We start from the raw sequence: 20,031 nt of genomic DNA, 5'->3' as shown, positions 1-20,031 counted from the left end.
ATCACTGCATTTCAGTCATACAGGAAGAGATTCGGTGAGTAGTTTGTTAGGTTTTATATTTTACCCACCGCATGAATTAAAACGAATGAAAAAAAAAACGAAATCACACCGTAATGCTGTATAATGCTAAAAACGAAAACCTATCTGCCGCAGGAGAACTTGGAAATAAAAGGTTGTTTCCATTTCGTTTCGTGTTGAAGACCATCCCCTATCCAATTCACCCTCCACCCTCCCTCCCTCCTCCTCGCAAGCCGAGTTCCTCCCCATCGAGCTGCTGAGATCAGCGCCATTTGTTTTTACGGATCTTATTGGCTTTAGGTGGCACATTGAGAGACACTGTCTCCCGTCGCAAGTAAAAGATCAAATCCCCGTGGGCACGGCCAAAGGAGGACAGGGTGACAACCCTCAGATTGCCTCCGGTGCAATCATTACACTGTGTTTTGCATCATCCATGACGCAAAAGGACGCGCACCAATGAAAATTGGAGGCGGAGCCGTGAGACGACTTCTGGAATCGTATCGATTCCAAGAAGCTCTCGTATGACGAGGTCAGCGCATGCGCTGCTTACGTCAGGCCGAGACCTAAAAACAAAAAAAACGTATCAATGGGCAGACAACAGTGAAAATTCATAGAAATTGCCAAGGCGAGATTGCTTTTCCCAGTGAGAAAACACTTTGCTCGTCATTGAACATTATTAATGTCGAATTTCAACAGAGTGGTAAAACAACTATTTAATCAGGGTATTGTTTTTTTTTTTATTCCGTGTGTTACTCTACCTCCCGCTCCAACTGAGACTTCTATAACAGTAGTGACATGCATGGGCTAAAAGCTCAGGGGCTTATTTACGAGAGTCTTGCGCTGCCGGAGAGTCACTTTTTCGGACACTCCGGCAGCGCAATCCTCTTATCCATATATATATATGAGGCCACGCAAAGCAACTTTGTGTGGCTTTGCATGGCCTCTTAGATATGGAGTATGGCAAGGCAGTGCAACTCGCTGCGTTGCCTTACTACGTCGCAAGGAGGTGTTTCGCGGACGTTGCAATGGGTTTTCCCACGCAATACCCATGGATTTTGACACTGCCCCACATTTATGTAATCACATAAACCTGGGGCAGCACCAAAACCTTACGCCTCCCCAGAGCAGGTGTAACACCAAGAAATATTTTTATTTCTCTTTGTTTTTTCCTCTTTCCATGTGTACTGCATTCTGCAGCACACATAGAAAAAGGAAAACGCCTCTCAAGATTGTTTTTGTTCAGGAAGATGCATGCAGCGCAGAAACCCTTGCACCTTAGTTCAAGGTTGCTTGCGTTTGGTACTAGGCAGCAAATTGTGCACCAGTGCAGGGGAAAGGACAGGAATGCCCCGTATTTCATAAATACAATGCATTCCTGCCCTTTCACATTGGCGTAGGGCAGCGCAGCAAGATACATGTGGTGCTGCCCTATGCCAATTCCCCATAAATGAGGCTCTCATGGGGCTTATTTATGAGAACCTTGTGCCACTTTTGCACCATGTAAAGTCGTACATGCGTGACGCAGGGCTGTCATAAAAATGTATGAAGCCACGCAAAGCCACCCTGCGTGACTTTGAATGGCCTCATAAATCACGAGTAAGGTGACGCAGTGCAAATCGCTGCGTCGCCTTACTCTGTGCCACGGAGCTGTTGCGGTGGGTATTCCCACGCAAAACCCATGGAATTTGACGCCGTCCCAGATTTACAAAGTGATGTAAACCTGGGGAATTGCCAAATTTGTGCTCCTCCCTACGTGCGCCGTATTTTTATTTATCCTTGTTTTTTCCCTCTTTGCATGTGTGCTATTATCTGAAGCACACGTAGAAAGAGGAAAACACCTTGTAGGATTGTGTTTGTGCAGGAATGTGCCCCTTCCCGCACAAAATTAATCCTGCATGCAGCGGAGGCTCATAGTGCAAGGGTGCCTACGTTGGTGTTAGGCAGGCAGAAAGGACAGGAATGCACCATATTGCTTAAATACGGTGCTTCTCTGCCCTATCACTTTGGCGTATGGCAGCACATCAAAGTGCCTTGATGTGGTGCCCTACGCCAAAATGCTATAAATGAGGCCCTCCGTTTGAATGGTCAGTCAGCTCCTTCTTTCCCCACTTAACTAATTATTCTCTGGACAAGTGCCCTGCGGCACATCAGATTCAAGATTAAATATTTACTGGAAATTCACTTTTGGCTCAGCTTCGTGGGAGGTACCTGACATTCTCTTCCAGGGGATTCTCTTTAATAGTCATAAGCACTGAATATTCCCACCCATTTGCAGGAATATTCAGTGCTTATGACTTTGATGAGGATACCCCTGGAAGAGAACTAGGATTACAGGTAAGTAACTTTTCCTTCTATTCATTGCACCCTTCCTTTCTAATTCAGGAACATGTTGAGCCACCTCCAGCTGCTACCTGACGTACGTCTTGAGGGGCTTCCATATTTTTTAGGTTTATTTGCATTTGGTAAACAAAGGCCAGCAACATATTTTTTTTTTAATTTATTCATTTGGCAGCCATTGGCTGATGGCTTCTCCATAGAGTACATACGTTGTGAAGTACTTACAGAGCACACTGTTGCCTGTGGAAGCGTACTGGCGCTAGTGTGTACCCAGAAGTGGACTGTCAAATAAATCTCAAAAGCCTATTTCAATTTCAAATTAAGATTGTGAGTGAGAGAAACGTTTTCAACACCTTTCGAAACGGGATGAGGTGCAGTTTGGAGCCCAGATTGCAAGGATGCCAGTTCCAGACTTTTGCAGCCTTGACAGAAAAGGGTTTTTGGACATTAGTATTGCTGGACCTGAGATTTCGCATAGGACTGTAAGATGAAACCTATTTTGTAAATAAGTGGGGCCTAGTTTATAAAAAGCTTTAAAAAACAGGCACAAAGACTTACAAACGATCATTTTGGCAATAGGCTGTGATAGAGCACCACGTTATTCTGAATGTTTGTAGGGGTGCATCATATTCACTGTTAGTCTGCACCCATATATGTTAACCGACTTATAGTAATGTGTGGCTTAGAAATGTATCACTCAAATCTGCTCACAATAGTATGATTAGAACTGTACCATGCCTTTCATGAAGAGTAATGTCGTAGTTCGTTGCAAGTGTATTTTAGTCAACATATAATGATTGTTTTTCATGTAATGCGATGCATTAGGTTTAAACGTGCACCATATTAAAGTTTGCACATGTAGTTTGCTTATTCATATATAAAGCGTAATGAAGTTACTGCTTATAATGTGATGTTAGAAGTGTGGGTTTAAACAGTGTAAAGGCCTGATCGCATATACGTTTAAAGAGAAGGTCTGTTCATTTCTTATGTTAGCTAAATATTGTAGGCCGAAAATGATTTCCCTTGGTAAGGCTTTAGGTTTCGGGACATTAGAAATCTCAGAGAAGTGGAAATGTTCTCGTTCTCATGTTTCTGTTGCAGGTGCAAGGACACTTAGCTCGTTAGAGAGACCAACCCTTTGTTTTAGGAGTTAGGATGGTACGAGAAGCCAATATGGGTGTACACCGGAATTTAGGGATGATACTTTCGGCAGAGAAGGTGCCTGGGACCCAAGGTCAAGCTAACCGTCGTTGGATGGGATACAAGTTTCACTGGAAAAGTACTGGAAGAAGACCTGGCTGAAGAGGTGTGTCGGAGGACGTGTTCTATGTTTTTGGGATTTTGAATTAGGGACAGTGCCCCGTGGGTTGAGCAGTTGAGATTTAGATGGGAAGCTAGAAGGAGCATCTTAGAGCGAGGTCTGACTAAGTGAGTGCACTTCTAAGGAAGTCTTCACTTCTGACACCTTTTACTCTCTTGCCTGGGAGGGAAAATGCTAAGTAGGGATGACACCTTGGAGATAGAGTGGGGATAGACTAACTGATTTTTCTTTTAAGCTAATGACTTCTAATGTAGAGACTGGTGTAATTATCGCATTTCTAAAGTTATTGGAATTGATTATTATTCTTATTCTGAGTCGGATGAAACTCCTGCATAGAATCTCGTTTATATTAGTGTCCATTTATTTTCTTCGCCTTGTATTGAGGTGCTTGTATGTCCAGTTATTCTTGGTTGTAATAAATTCCTAGAAAATTGGCTTTGGAGTCAGTGGTCCTTTTAGAGATCAAATTCAATGTATTGATTATGTGTTAAAATTTGACTTCCTCCCGTCTACACTATTTAGCCGATAAGAAGATCCTGGCGACCTGAGAGGATTCTCGGTGATGGTAAGGTAGATAAGAATCCGGCGTCATCAGCTGCCAATGCAAATAATTTATTGCAGCAGAGACCACGTCTTCGCCCACCACATGCTCAGCGGGGGTGGAGCCGTCTGTTTACAAAACTGAGCTAAAGTTAATCACCCTTCTAGAAAAATTTAAAAAATTATAAGAGATAAGTATGCCTTTGAATGTATGTAGAGGATATATCCTGTCTTTCCATGGGTGTCCTAATAATAGGTTAGCCCTGGCAGCAAATTGGGATTATAGACTAGAGGCGTCAGAGGGACAGTAAGGTGCTTGTCTTTTTACTCCTACCCAAACCGGACCAGTGTGAAAGCAAGATCCCCATAGGGTGTGTGAGGCTGTTACCCTGAGGCCTCTGACTTCACAGAAGACATAGTAGGTATTTTAATGATATCTGGGCTTCGGTTTCTTCTATTGCTAGTCATGGTTGTTTTGTAATGGCACCCATCCACTCCAGTTTTTTCAGTAGTGTAGTGTGGGGGTTGATTGACATCAGGGCCAGCCCTGCACCCAACCCCCCACGGTCTGCAAATCTCTTATTTAAAATGCCATTGTAATGTAATTTAGTAATCCATAAATTAAATGTAAGCAGAAAAGCAGTACCTTCTTAAAAAAAAAGTAGCACCTTATACTTTTAAAAAATGCACACAAATGTAACATTAAGCAGACTTCCTTCTGTGTAAAGAGAGTCCAGGTATTTATAAGATTTTCCATCAAAAAAAGAAACTTGGAATGAATTCTTGTATTTTTGTTATAATAGTGTGTTCTACCCTTTAAACATATTTGTGTCACATTTAAAATTATATTTTGGGGCTGTGGTGTTTGAAAACAGAATATATTTTGGCTGAGAAGGGTTTGCCTTTCTCGTCTAGCTTAATGCATTTTCAATTATTATGCTGCACCATATATTCATGTACGTTTTTGATCTATACTGTTTATGTTTTTTAGATGACATGTTATTTATCTTTCCGCATTTAATCTTTTTGTCCCGGGAACAAATAGAAACCACATCTGACAGTGAAGAATGCTCTGTCAGGCTCCTCTATGGTTGTGAACACTGAGAGCTCCGAAGCTTGGACTGTACCAGGCACAGTTCAGAACAGCTCAAAGAAGGTTTATTTTTGGTTTGGAACTTGTGTACTTTTCAGGCAGGAGGAGCCCGAGCCTACTGTCCTGGGAAACGATCATTATTTTTGCTATTAGGTACTTGAATAGCAACCTGTGACAGGAGGAGGGCCGGCCCCTGCGGTGAGCAGAGAGCCCCGGCAATTGCTGGGATTGTCTTTCTCTTCAAAGCCGCTTTGAAGAGTTTCCCAGACAGTGTTAAAGTGTCCGATATGAAAGCAGACATTCATTCTACTTGTTTAACCTTTTGCCCTCTGCCAATTCTTTTGAAAAGCTGCTCCTATTAGTGATCAAGTATCTTCCTGTAGAATACCGAGCATAGGGCATGACGTGTCAAAGTGTTTACCCGTTCTGTGTCTATGGGGAAGTGTGTTGATACAGCAAGGCCATATTTCACAGGCAGGGCCACTTTTGAGTCCAGCTCTTGTCTTGTTGGGAACAGACTCACTCCCTCTCTCCCATGCCTGATTGTGACGTGTAAAGGGGTTTCCCTGGCTGATTCCAACTCCGCACCTTACCGTCTCCTAGCCGGAAGCAGTGTTCCATCTGCTCAGGACTCCTTACGTTCATAGGTTCACACTGAATGCTCTTTACTTTCGAAGGCAGTCATGAGATGGGTGCCCAAGGAGGGTCCTTGAGCGCTGAGATGCCGAGTGTTGCACTGCACCTGCAGGCCCAACACATCATGCAGCCACCAGGACATCCATATACCTTCTGCCTTGGAGTGGGAGAGCATTTCTGCGTACATTGATCTGGGAATGGTGTTGGGGAAGCTGACATCCACAGTGCTGAAGAGAGGCCACCCTTGACGGGGTGGCTAGGCGGCTGCCACGGTGTGGCATGCTCCAGTTGTCACTGGTACTTATCATTTACTTAGTCAATGGTTATCCTGAAATCTGGTTTAAATCTGGCCGCCGTGTCTCTATGCTGGATCTCCCTACTGGATAGGATTATGGGACTGTGAGTGCTTCAGTGCCCAAAAACGCACGTTCCAATAGTTTGTGATGTCACGGCTTCAAAAAAAGGTATTTTCCAGGAAAGTTAGAAGTAGATATTATAAATCCAGGTCTCGTTGTATCTGGCTCGTTCTATGCTGGCCATGGCAGGGGCGCACGTGGTAGCCTTATCACAGTTTAGAGAACATAAACTCTACCCCTGCAGACCAGCCTCATGCTGGTGGTCTTTACAAGACTTAGTCAGAAACAACACTCTTTGCAACCCATTGCATTCTTTCGGGACGTTGTATATGTATAGAATTGACACGTCATAAAATATCCAACAGAAAATCATTTGAGAACTTGACTAAATCATTGTGAAAAGTGCATTTTGGTTTCACAAAATATCCAACAGGAACTAATATGAGTATTTAGATAAATCATTGCACTAGTGGGCATTTCTATGAGTCTCTTGCTTCGCTGTTGCTTCACTTTTTGTTACGCAACGGCAGCACAATCTACCAAATCCTATTTATGAGGCCACGCAAAAGCACTTTGCGTGGCTTTGAATTGCCTTATAGATATGGAGTAAGGCAAGGCAGCGCAAACCACTGCTTTGTCTTACTCTGCGCAGGGAGGCCCTCCATGGGCAACGGTGGGTGTTCCCACGCAACACCCATGGATTTTGACACATCCCCAGATTTATAAGACCATTTAAACCTGGCGATGCACCAAAATCTTATGCCTTCCGAGAGGAGGTGTGTCATAAACAGTGGGGAACCCAATCAACCCTTGACGGCTTGGGCAAATAGTGTTAGCAGGTAAGTGTGCCAACAAGGGATTTATTCAGCTAAACACTTAAATAGATTTAAACATTCAATGTTGACAGGTTATCACACGCCGACATTTCGAGCGAGCGTTTCTTTGACGAACAGATGGCTTTAACTTGCCTGTCAGCGTATAGTGGACACTGTACCCCAGAACTGTGCATTTTATCTTCTCAAGTTTGTGCACTCCTTAATGACTTTATCCTAAACACGATACATCTGGTCGATACGCTTCTTTAAGTACCAAATTATCTGGACTACTAAGTTCTTTCACATGCACCTTGAAGGGTCAACCATTTTTTTTAATAGTCCTGAAGATGGTCTAGTGGACAAAAGCCTTAATTAGACCGAAACGTCAACAACTACACCTTTTTCCCTCTTTTGTTATTGTTTCATTATTCAAGACAAGGTGTACACAATTGTTACTAGGAAGGACATTCATTTGTATATATTTGCAACTTCTGGTTTCATTGTGTTATGATCTTGTACCCTTTATATATATAAAAAATTGTCTCTGCAACAATATAAAACTCTTTTGAATATATACACCTGTGTTCCCTTTTATTATATCTCGTTTTGATGGAAGATGATTACAAGTAGAAATAACTCCCAACTTGTTTTTGTTTAAAAACGTTAATGACAAGTAAATTGTGAAAACCTGTCAACATTGAATGTTTAAATCTATTTAAGTGTTTAGCTGAATAAATCCCTTGTTGGCGCACTTACCTGCTAATACCCAGAGGTGGTGCAGCGAGGGGAAATAACGTTATTTCTCCTCGTGTTTTTCCTCTTTCTATGTGTGGAAAGAGGAAAAAGCCTGCCAGAATTGTGTTTGTGCAGGAAGGTGCCCTTTACAGTACACAACAGATCCTGCATGCAACGCAGGCACCCGTGCACCGCGGTGCCTGTCTTGGAGCTAGGCTGCCGCAAAGGCTCCCGCACAGGGGGAAGGACAGGAATGCGCTGTACGCCATAGATGTGGCACATTCCCGCCCCTTCAAGTTGATACAGGGCAGCGCAGCAAGGAGACTTGCTGCGGTGCCCTGCCCCAAATCCCTAAAAATATGTCCCAAAGTGTAGTTTATTCTGCCCAGAAATTCAAGGGGGTAAACATACCTGGCTTATTTGTGTCTGTGGGCAACCTCCATTGTTAAGCCAGTAGCCGAATTAAAGTATTGGGCTAATAGAGACGTTCAACACTAATGCCATTCAAGAAACACGTCTAAAGAGTCCTGGGTAATTTCTGTGGCTCTGCCAACAACCAAACACAGCAGCAGCAGCAAAGGCAAACTAAGCCGTACAAAGGAGTTGAACAAAATAAACACTGAAACACTGTCAAGCTGGCCTCATCCCACAGTTTCTAAAGCGCCTTTCAGCGAAGTTTATTTAAGTCTGAAGTGAAAAGTGTTGCCGTGGTGATCAAGTTTAAACACGATGTTAGTGCCCATTGTGTAGGACAATCGGGGAACCAAAACAAAGCAGGAAAACAAACTACCTAGGGTGTTTTCTATGTCAATTGGCAAACTAAATGCAGAGCAGAAAACATGAGGTGATCAGACCAGAGGAAGGTTAAATGCCGACAGGGAGATATTCTGCTAGCAGCAACACAATTACAGGGCAAAGGGAGGCCAGTTGTACAAAGGAAAGGCACATTTAAGTGATAGTCAAGAAAGTCAATATATAACGTACAAGAGACATGGCCAGTGGGAGAAGTCGTTCCACTCTAGTCGAAGTGACATCTAGCCGCCCTTCTTCAGGGCCGCATTGGCTGCTCGTGGGGCTAGGTCACTGTTCCTTCGCTAGTCCATTATAGGCCACCACTTGGTGCTGCCGGGCCTCAAAAATGACTCTAAAACGAAGACATCTATTGAGCAAGAAGCTAAGACACAGAGAGGGTGCCGCGTCAATGAGGTCGAGTCCGGCCTTCTCCTGTAGAACCCTGCATTGTGCGGCTTCCTTACATGCTTCCTGTAGCCTGATAATTGTAGGTTCTAGAGCCCACCAAGCTCAATGTATTCAATTGTAATAACATGAGTGGCAATTTCAATTTGAGTAATGTTTTGTGTTCGAAAACATGTGTGCACTTATTAAGAAACCGTGCACAAGCACTTTTGTCATAAGTGTCATCAAAGTACAGAACTAGTGCTAGCATCAGAGGGGTCATGTTAGTTCTGTGTTGGGGGACTTTGCAGCTACGGCAAAGAGCTCGCTGGATATACCAAACCTACAAGAAAGTGCTCGCGAATTGTTTAAAATACAGTTATCGCAGTGTAACATGTACAACGTATGCGTCATTGTTAGCACATACAACAACATGGAGTATGTGTTATACTCTGGACACCAGCACAGACCAGAACGAGATGATGCAAGGCAAGGGTTCAAATGGACCGCATGCGGTGGGTGTTGCTTAGAATAAAATAATTCAAGAACTATTAAAACATGTTGGTTCTTTGATGGCAAAATGTCAAGGGATCTTAATGGAAACGCTGAAAGAAACGTCTTTATGGCTAGTGCTCAATTTGGATAAAAAAAAACATAAACGGAAGGGCCCACAGTTTTTATCAGGGGTCCGCTGCTGAATGAGGAGGTTCCAAATACCAGTGCTGCCCAGTTTTGGTTCCACCTCATGCCTATGTTCTCTACCACCCACTTGCCTCCTGTAGGTTCCCTTTCATGACTGCGTTCTCCCTTTGTGTTTGCCTACCTTCTATCTCCCTTGTCTTTCTCTGGTTTTGGGTCAAAATCTGACATTGACAATAAATTCCTTGCTCGAAACACCATGACTTGGAGCTATGGAAGAACACACAGATGTAAGCGCTGCTTTATTCACAGGGATAGGAAGGACACGCAATACCTCTAATAAAGTATCCCGCAAGAACATTAGCGCAGATTTGTCCCGCATTCATCGTGCTGCTTGGGGCCAATATTTATCAAGGTTTTGCGTCGCCCTTGCGCCATGCATGAGGACGCAAGGATGACGCAAAACCTAAATGAAATTTACCAAGCCATGCAAGGCCACCTTGTGTGGCCATGCATGGATTGATAACTCTAGAGTAAAGCAAGGCAGCACAACTCGCTGTGTTGCGTTACTCTGCTGCAGGGATGTGTGCCATGGGTGGAGCGTGGGTGGTCCCACGCATCCACCTATGCATTCTGCACATTCACAATTTTACCAACACTGGTAGACCTGGAAATGCGTCCGGATTGTACGCCTCCCCACCAGAAATGCAACAAGAAGAAATATCTTTATTTTACCTTTTTTCCTCTTTCTAAGTATGCTGCATTTTACAGCACATTTACAAAGAGAGAAATGCTCTTAGGATTGGTTTTGTGCAGGAAGGTGTCCCTTTTAATGCAAAAACAATCCTGCCTGCAATGTAGGTACCCTTGCAGCATGTCGAATATGGATATTTGAACTCAGGATTGCAAGGACATTAGTATTGCTGGACTGTAGAATTCGCATAGTACGGTAATGAAGTTACTTATTTTGTAAATAAGTGGGGCCTAGTTTACTTCTGCTTAGTGCTCTGCCTGCGCTAGGCAGCAGTTTGTGTGCCAGCAAAGGCAGAGAGCAGGAATGTGCTGTATAATGCACTGCTTAATTTGCAAAAAATAATCTGGAGGCCACTGCAGACACTGTAACAATACAAGTACTAACACACTCTCCTACAAGTGTGACAGTTCGGACTATGGGCCTTATGTAGGTAAATTACATTTACCGATTCTTAAATACCGAATTTTACCGATTTGGTATTTATGAATCGGTAAATGTAATGTATGTAAAAAAATATCGATTCGGTAAGTGTCGGTATTTTAGAATCGGTATTTACCGATTCGGTAATGGTAACCTGTATCTCATTGATTCCTATGGGCCAGGAGGCCCATAGGAATCAATGGGAAGCCAGTTACCATTACCGAATCGGTAAATACCGAATCGGTAATGGGGGGAGCTCAATCAAGGGTGGCAGGGTGTCACATTGACACCCTGTTGCACCCCTGATTCCTGCATGTGTGCACATGTGGCACACATACATGCCCTGAGGGCATGTGTGTCTGCCACATTGCACACATCTAAGGGCCAAAAAATGCATTAACTGAGTCATTCATCATTTACCACCAACTTTCAGTTGGTGGTAAATAACGAATCCCCACACCCACCACACACTCCCCCTACATCTCATTTCTGTATTCGGTATTTACCGAATCGGTAAAATTACCGATTCGGTAATTTTACCGATTCGGTAAATTACCGAATACAGAAATGATCCCCCTACATATCACAAGCCTAAATACCGGTCGGTAACGGTATATTTACCGAAAATCGGCCGTTACCGACCGGTATTGGGCTACCTACATATGGCCCTAAATCAGGCCCCAAAGCTACAAGAATGGCTTAGGTGGCAGGTAATATTCAATTTTGATTTTGAGTTAATAATTAATCGTCATTCTGGTCATCTCTAAATTAGCCAAACTGCACTACCTTGTGACAGACTGTCACAGGTCCCAGTGCTGACAATTAAGTGCAGGTGCCGAGCACCGGAAACCAAAGGCTCAGATTAAGCACTGGTATAATGTTAAATACGGCGCATTCCTGCCCTTTACCTTTCAAGCAGCGCAGCAAGGTCGCTTGCTGTGTTGTGTTGCATGAATATTTGATAAGTATGGCCCTCTGTTCTTCTGGCTGCACCTCGATGGCTGTGCCCGTTCACTCGCCCGTTTTGCTATGATTTACCTGGATTCTCTGGGATGCCGCTGTGCAGATTCTCCCGGTTTTGTGCCTCTACAGTTTTGTCTACTTGGCCTCCTGCAGTCACCTGCAGACAGACCCCGGTGGGGAAGGCAGTGAGCACCTTTGCCTGGCCTGCTTTGCCGCTCGAGTTGTTGGGTGGCGAGCAGACTTCAGGTTTTGTTTGTTAGGGCTGGAGCAGGAGGGTGTGGTGAAGTGGAGCGCAGGGGGTTGCCTGTATTAAGTGGTGTAGCAAGGGTATGCCTCTAGGAATACAGGGAGGCGGTGGTGTTGGCACCCAGTGTGGCTTGCGGTTTGCGTCCATCTGGGAGGCCTCTCTCGGCAGGCACTTTTATTTTGTATAGGAAAGAGTAAGGAAGAAGAAGGAACCTTAAGAGCAGTGATCCCATTGCCCGGACTTGTATATCTAGAACGATTGAATTAATAATGTTGAACACTTATTCAGAGTGGTCAACATGAGGTTACTGTGCCCAGTAAACCCAACGTTTTGAGATTGAGTTATTGGTTGGGCCTGGAGAACTGTGCTTTCCCTTCATTCGGTACTCAGCTAAATAGCAAGCTACTAAGATGATCTGCTTACTTATGATTTTTTGCAATGTTATAGTTCGAATACCTTCCTTTATTATGTCATTACATACCTGTTGCTATTCGTGTATATTGCTGCTGTTCTGCCACAATTGTATAACCTATGTGTTTTGTAACTCTTCTGTAAAGCGCACTGATACCCACTAGGGTCATGTTTGCACTATACAAAACTTTTCAAATAAATAATATAATTTACAAATTAAGAAGCAGGAATATAGTTTTAAAATCTACTCCTTCTACTTCCTATGGACCAAAAAGCTCTTCGATGAAGATCAGCACACAATGGGGCTTTGGCTGCTTTGCCACAAATTACATCCTTTTTCCCAAAAATTGAAGAAGAAAAATTGTCATCAAGCCCATTAGCATTACCTGACATGGGCAATAACACCTTGATGTAACTTTCGCCAATAACTAACATCAAGACCGCATCAGTCATGCTCACATCTGAAACAGCATGTAACCAGAGTATGTTAGAGGAAGATCACATGATTGCTGAGGTAAATTCACCTTCTCGCTTGATGCTGATGGATTTTACCTTGCAAGATGTACAGGGCCAAAAGCAAACAAGCACTGGCAAAGCCAATAGGTCTAGCCTATGCAAGAGCTATTAGCTTTGCCAATGTGTTTTAACCATGTTGTACACCAGCGTGGCTGCTGTTCAGCATGGCTAAATGTTTGTGGGCCAGAGGAGAGTGGAGTGAAGTGTTGTAGAGTGGAATTGCAAAGAGTGGAGTAGTGTGTTGTAGAAGTGGCATAGAGTTTTGTGTATTGGAGTGGCATAGAGTGCAGTGGCGTGCAGTGGTGTAAAGTAGACCGGTTTAGAGTGCATTGGCGTGGACTGTTGCAGAGTATAGTGACGTGGAGTGCGATGGCATAGAGTGCAGCATCATAGAATGCAGCAGCATAGTTTAGAGTGGTGCATAGTAGAGTGAAGTGTTGTAAAGTAGAGTGTCATAAAGTGCCGTGGTGTAGAGTGGCGTAAAGTGCATTGGCGTACAGTGTAGTGTCATAGAGAGCAGTGGTATAGAGTGCAGTGACATAGAGTGCATTGGCGTAGAGTATAGTTGAATAAAGCGCAGTGGCATAGAGTGCAGACACATAGAGTGCAGTGCCATAGACTAGAGCGGCATAGAGTGCAGAGACATTAAGTGGAGTAGATTGTTTCAGAGTAGAGTGAAGTGGCCTGGAGTGGTGCAGGGTAGAATGCAGTGGCGAAGAGAAGAGTGGCATAGAGTGTAGTGGTGTAGAGTAAAGTGGTGTAGGGTGCAGGGGCATAGAGTGCAGTGGTGCAGAGTAGATTAGAGTGACCTAGAGTGGATTGGTGTAGAGTGCAGTGGTGTAGAGGATTACAGAGTAAAGTGCATTGCTGTAGAGTGCACTGTTTCCGAGTGGCATAGAGTGGAGTTGTGCAGAGTAGATTGGACTGGCCTAGACTGAAGTGGTGTAGAGTGCAATAGTGTAGAGTAGAGTGGTGCAGAGTGCTTTGGCATAGAGTAGAGTGGTGCAGAGTAGAGTAGAAAGGCGTAGAGTACAGTGGCATAGAATGGAGTGGCGCAGAGTGGAGAAGAGTGCAGTGGTGAGGAGTGTTGTACAGTGGAGTGGTGCAGAGTAGAGTTCAGTGGCATGGAGTGGTTCAGAGTAGAGTGGAGTTACATAAAGTGGATTATGCATGGTATGATAGCACACTGCCATTAGAGACAACCATTTCAATTGAAATGACCATTACATTTGCACAAACATACAGTTATACTAATAGCGCTTGTGAGAAGTTGGCCTGATATATGATGTCACTAGTTCTAGTGTACACCTTGTATCAGTCCAAACAACCCTTATGGTGATTGTTTGTAAAGTCAACCTTATAGACCAGCTATCCTAGTGGTAGCATGGACAAGAGCAGTCTTAGGCTAAACTCTGTATGGCATGTGAAGCCAGCTGTTATACCATTTGCAACCCCTTGAATACCAAATGAAAGGACACCACAACAGATATATTATAAAAATAGAATGTATTTATTCTAGTCAAAATACCCTCAGCACTCTTTATGAGATTCGAGGTAAGTACAACACAGTCTTATTTAAGCATACATAAGTCACACAGGTAAGTAATACAGTTAGGCCCTAGGGGCCACGCAAACCATATACTAAGTAAGTGGTATAAGAACCACTGTCACGAACACAGGTTAGGCCTAGGCCTACGGAATCGCTGGGGCTACACTATCCTATCAGTTGCTAGGCAGTGGAAGGCCCACGGGATTCAGGTGCAGAGTGGAAACACTCACGCGTAATGCGTTAAAGTCGATAGAAATGGTAGTATTTAGAAATTAAGAGTTTTAGGACACTTCAGAAGGAACTAGGAGTTAGAGACTTGGAAACTAGACACTAGGATAGTTAATACCCGTGTGAGCACCGGAGTACCCAAGTTACCTAGCCCACGGGTGCATAGGTGTGAACTTGCGTCGGGTTTAGTCGTCGACTCCTATGGATGCCTGAAGAAAAGATGCTGACAGGCAGTCAGTGAAGAGTGTCCGGTGGATTCCAAGGACGGAATCAAGAAGGAGGATACCTGCAAACAGAGGGGACAGAGTCTAGGTCACCAGCCAGGAGCCGGGAAGGAACCAGGAAGGAACCAGTCGATGTCGTGAAGATGCAGGTGAAGAGGTGAAGCTTGTCGCAGCAGCCACGGGTACCAGGAGGCGTCGAGGACGACCAGAACCATGAGGCGAGCTGTCCCACGAGGGCTCTTGTTGTCGGCGGCGTCGATGTCGAGTTGGGACACAACAAGCCTTGGCAAGCGCAACCCACGCAGAATGAAGGATTCGCTTCTGTTGCAGACCAGGAAGGCCTGAGGTGCTTCTCTTTCACAGGGAAGCAAGGGCCAGTCTGGAGGAGCCAAACCAGCGGTGGAAAGTCAAAGGTTCGTCGTCGCAGAGGTCACTAGCCAACGGGCAAGCAACCGGACAGACGCGTCGAGCAGGAAAATGCAGAAGGGCCGCAGGCAGAACTCATGGAGTGTGGAGGGCTGATCTTCGGTGCAGATGGTGCTCGGGGTTGGGGCTTCTCAATCCCCAGAGCACAACTTCGAGGATGCCTCAGAAGCTGCGCTGGAAGCAAGTAGCCAATTTTCCCAGGTAGCCGGTCCCACGTCTCTCGTCGCCTCCACGGATCTCAGCTTCGCTGTGGATGTGGATCAGGGTCGGAGAAGTCTGGAAGTCAAGGCGCTGGTCGGGCTCTGCAGTCGGTTCCTCGTAGAACGTTGAGCAAAGCAAACGGCAGGTCGCTTGATGGTGCCTGTTTGCACAGGGTGGCCACTCCTTGGCCACAAGGGAGATTCTTCAGTCTTCTTCCGTAGTCGAATGTCGAAGGTCCAGAGTTTCTGTTCAAGTTTCAGTTATCAGGATAATCCAAAGTCCTAGGGACTCAGCTCCCACTCTTATACTAATCTGGGGGGCTGGGTTACCTGCTAGGTCCCTCCTATGGGTGGGACCAGGGAGGGGGGTGGTTACACCCCCTTCCCTTTGTCCAGCTTCGCGCCAGGATTGGGTCTGGAATGCCCCAGCACCGGTTTGAACTGGACTATGCATGGGACACCTTGTGTGCCCCAGGCAGTGTCTCGTTTCATTCATCCCTCCCTGCCCCAATACACTAAGGCCTGTCTAGGGTGGTGCTAGCACCTCCCAAGGCAGGAAACCTATTGTCCAAGCCTCCCTCGCTGGAAGTACTCCCAGCAGTAGGAGGTCAGACTTGTGTCTGTGGCAGCAGCATCCATTTTGTGATGCTGGGGCTCTGGTTAACTTTAACCGGGTAGTAGGTCTTCAACATGTCTTCTCCCTCTAGAAGGGAGGAATACTATCCTCACCGCCAAAAATGGTGTGGTGGTAGTATTCCAAAGTGTTAGACACCTTACACAACATGTTTTGATAAAGCCAAACCATAGTTACCATAACCGCGAGGATTATAAGGCACTTTAAGAGTATATGGTAGGCGATATCATAGAACAGCTATAAGGACATGGTTCCGAAAGCTGCAGACAGGTTCAGCTCATGCTAGAGCACCATCTCACATGTTACCAAGCACTCTGCCTTCAGGATTGTTAAGGCCTGCCATAGGAGTGACTGATAGGTTATCCATGTGTCTATATATAAGGTAGGTATAGGAATACTACACCTAAGCAAGGGGTGATTACACGACCTTGCCCCAGCTGAGTGATCAGCCAGTTGTGTCATAATGGAAGGCCAGCCAGGGGTGGCATAATACATGCTGCAGCCCCTGGTAGGCCTAGGGTACACCTATTCCCTGGGTACCTAAGGTACACTGTACAGGGCCCTAGAAGGTGATCCTTACCAATTGGGTTATGTACCTAAAGTACATGGTGTGAATTTAGAGAGAGAACAGCTGGTCTGTGGGTCTGATTAGCAGGCCCACAGCCACATCTAAGTCGAAAACCAGTGAAGCAAAAGCAAAAAGTGGGGGTGAACATAGAAAGCAGACCCTACTCTCCTACAGCGCTATGCAGTTCAAAAGCGATAATGTGTGGAAATGCCATCACCTAGTGTTTCCAACACAGTTCAGAATTAAAAAGAGTCAAGGCAAACCACTCTATCTCCCAGCCCTCTCCCGTACTCATGGGGGTCCCCCAAGGATCCGCTGTATCTCCTATCCTCTTCAATCTTTTCTTTGAACCTCTTGCACATTCTCTAAATTCCATGGACATTCTCTTCCACATGTATGCGGACAACACGCAACTATATCTGAAAATCTCATCCTCGGAAAACATAATTTCACTCAATACTACCCTAACGTTTACTCAAAACTGGTTAACGGAGAACCATCTACTGCTCAATACCTCTAAAACGGAATTCCTGCTCATCTCCCCTCCGAATCTCATCCCCAAGCTAGACCTCTGGCTGAGTCACCTCACTGCTTTCAACTGTACGCCTCTCATCGTAGACACAGCCAAGTCTCTCGGTATCACCATGGACAAGCACCTGAACATGAAAGGTCATATCAGCAATGTATGCAAAGGAGCTAACCACTTGATGAGATCTCTCAGAAATATCAAACCTTTCCTTCCTCTAAATGATTTCAAGCAGGTGGTCCAAGCGCTTGTCTTGCCGAGGTTAGATAACGGCAGTGCTACCCTCTGTGACCTTCCCAAATACGCTCTGGCTCCACTAAGGGCTGCACTTAACTCGGCTGCTAGACTGGTTACAGATACCAAGCGAAGAGAACATATATCCCCAATCCCTCAATTGGTTGTCCTTCGAAGCACAAATTCAATTAAAGATTGCTGTTCTTACACACAAAGCCCTTCACCTTAATACTCCTATGTACCTTGCGCAAACATTTAAACTATCCTGTGGCGTAAGAGCTTCAAGAAGCGCCCCCACCCTCCTCCTGAAACCACTCATCCTTAAGAAAAAGAGAAGTTGTCACTGAGCTTTCTCCGGAGCTGCCCCTAAGATTTGGAACTCTCTCCCACCGGAAGTTCGCAGAATCTCCTCATTGACGGCGGTCAAAGTGGAAGCCAAAAGATTCCTAATGAACAAATTCATACCCTAATAGGGTTAGACTCACGGGCCCCTTGACATTGCACATGCTGACTTTGTTCTTATTTTTGATACAGCTCCCCCTTGTACACTGTGTTTCACCCTTGCTGCCCGCCTACACCTGTTTTATTGTATTACCCTTCTAGTTGTATTTTGCACTGTATTTTCCTTCTCTCCCTTCCTCTTATGGATATTGTTATAGATATTGCTTTTGTACTTCCTCCCATCATATTGTAAAGCGCTCTGTTATCCCTCAGGATCTTGTTTGCGCTATATAAAACTTTATAATTAAATAAAAATAAAAAAATTAAAAATGCGTTCCTAATTCTGATAAATTCTGAAATACTTGCACAGTTCATTTAAATGTTGTTGTGTGCTAGACAAAAAAACACCCATTCCTACCCCAGCAAGATTGTCACATAAATCCTCTCACTTTGAAGTCAGAGATAGAAAAGTAAAGACCAAGCTCCCTCAGAAGACAGAGTCTGACATTTGACCTCTGTCTTTGAATGCATAGCAAATGTGAGATTTACAGGCCTGTTTACTGAAAATAGCCATTGTGGAGTAATACAAGGGACGTTTGTGTGAGAAAGGTTTGCTCCTTGGTAAAACAAACCAAGCCAGCAAATAGAAAGCCAGAAAATGTGAGATACCAACCACAAAGCCAATGATAAGTAATAGGCAGAATGCATTCCCAGGGAAGCTTTCTGAATGTCCCCAGGATGCCTTTAGGAAACCTAGGCTTTGAAATTTGAAAAATATCCCACCATCATGAGAGGCATTAACTTGGTTTTGAAAGTCGTCTACTCCCCATGGAGGACCTCTCAAATTCTCCTGAGTCTCCTTAATCACAAGCATTCATCATCCTGGGAAATATGTGCACGTTACCAAGGCCCAACATATTTTGCAGGACATTTTAAAATGACTAGAAAAACAGCACTCAGCTCGATCATATCTCGAACACAATGTCCACTATCCTTTTTGCACCTACTTCAAAAGATATAAATTTAGGTCAATTAAAAGAATCTTTACCTACATTTTACCTCTTATTGAGGCATCACATTAATGCAATGTGTTATGAGATACCAAGAAGGTGAATAATATGGCTGTGCGAGTGGGAGAACCCTTAGAGGCAGAAAAAGCTAAGGTGAAAAAGAAGCACAAAAAAAAACATATATTGCCTCCATAATTTGTTTTCCCAAAGATTCTAGGGGCATATTTACAAGGGCCATATCTCCGCTTTTTTGTCTTTTAAAGCCAAAAAAGCGGAGATAAGAGGGTGATAACATGCATTAGCACATGTTAGCACCCTTTTACCCGACGCCTCCCTTTGCATCTCTAATGAGATGCAAAGTGGGCGTCACTGGGCAGTACAGCCTTGTAAATATCGCTGATTTACACATCGCGATATTTACAAGGCTGCCCACGCATTTTATCAGACTTAGTTTTTGGAGAAAACAGCTGTTTTCTCCAAAAACTAACATCTGCTAAAATGCAGACTTAGCTATACTGACCATTGGGGGTGGATTATGCTGATATGACCACAGGGGCGTATCAGCAAGGTTATCGCCGTTTTCCATGGAACATCGCTGGAAAACCAGCGATGTTCTATGGAAAACATCGCTATCGCTGGGAAATCATCGCCATTGGGCTATGCGTTGTTAATACAACGCTAGCATGGCGATAATTTCCTGCGATAGCCAGCGATAACATTTTTCTCGCTAAGAGCGGCCAGCGATAATTATCGCTGCCGCTTGTTAATATGCCCCCTAGTGTCTTGACTGACAAAACACATTAATCTCAGCTTCTCGACCAGTTAATCACTCAGTTGCCACGTACCCAATATTTAATAAAGTTAAAACATCTAAAATCTTGTTTTTATCTCAATCAGTTGAACTTGATGAGGTGCAGATATCAACAGAAGAGAAAGCACCTAAAAATGAGAAAAGGAAGCAAAGAAATAAAAAAAATGGAGAATGATGAAAACAAGAATGCAACAGATAATGTT

The sequence above is a fragment of the Triturus cristatus genome, chromosome 11 (genome assembly GCF_964204655.1).
Source record: "Triturus cristatus chromosome 11, aTriCri1.1, whole genome shotgun sequence".
Lineage (NCBI taxonomy): Eukaryota > Metazoa > Chordata > Amphibia > Caudata > Salamandridae > Triturus > Triturus cristatus.
The sequence above is the reverse complement of the archived record's forward strand: the minus strand, read 5'-3'. Positions refer to the sequence as shown.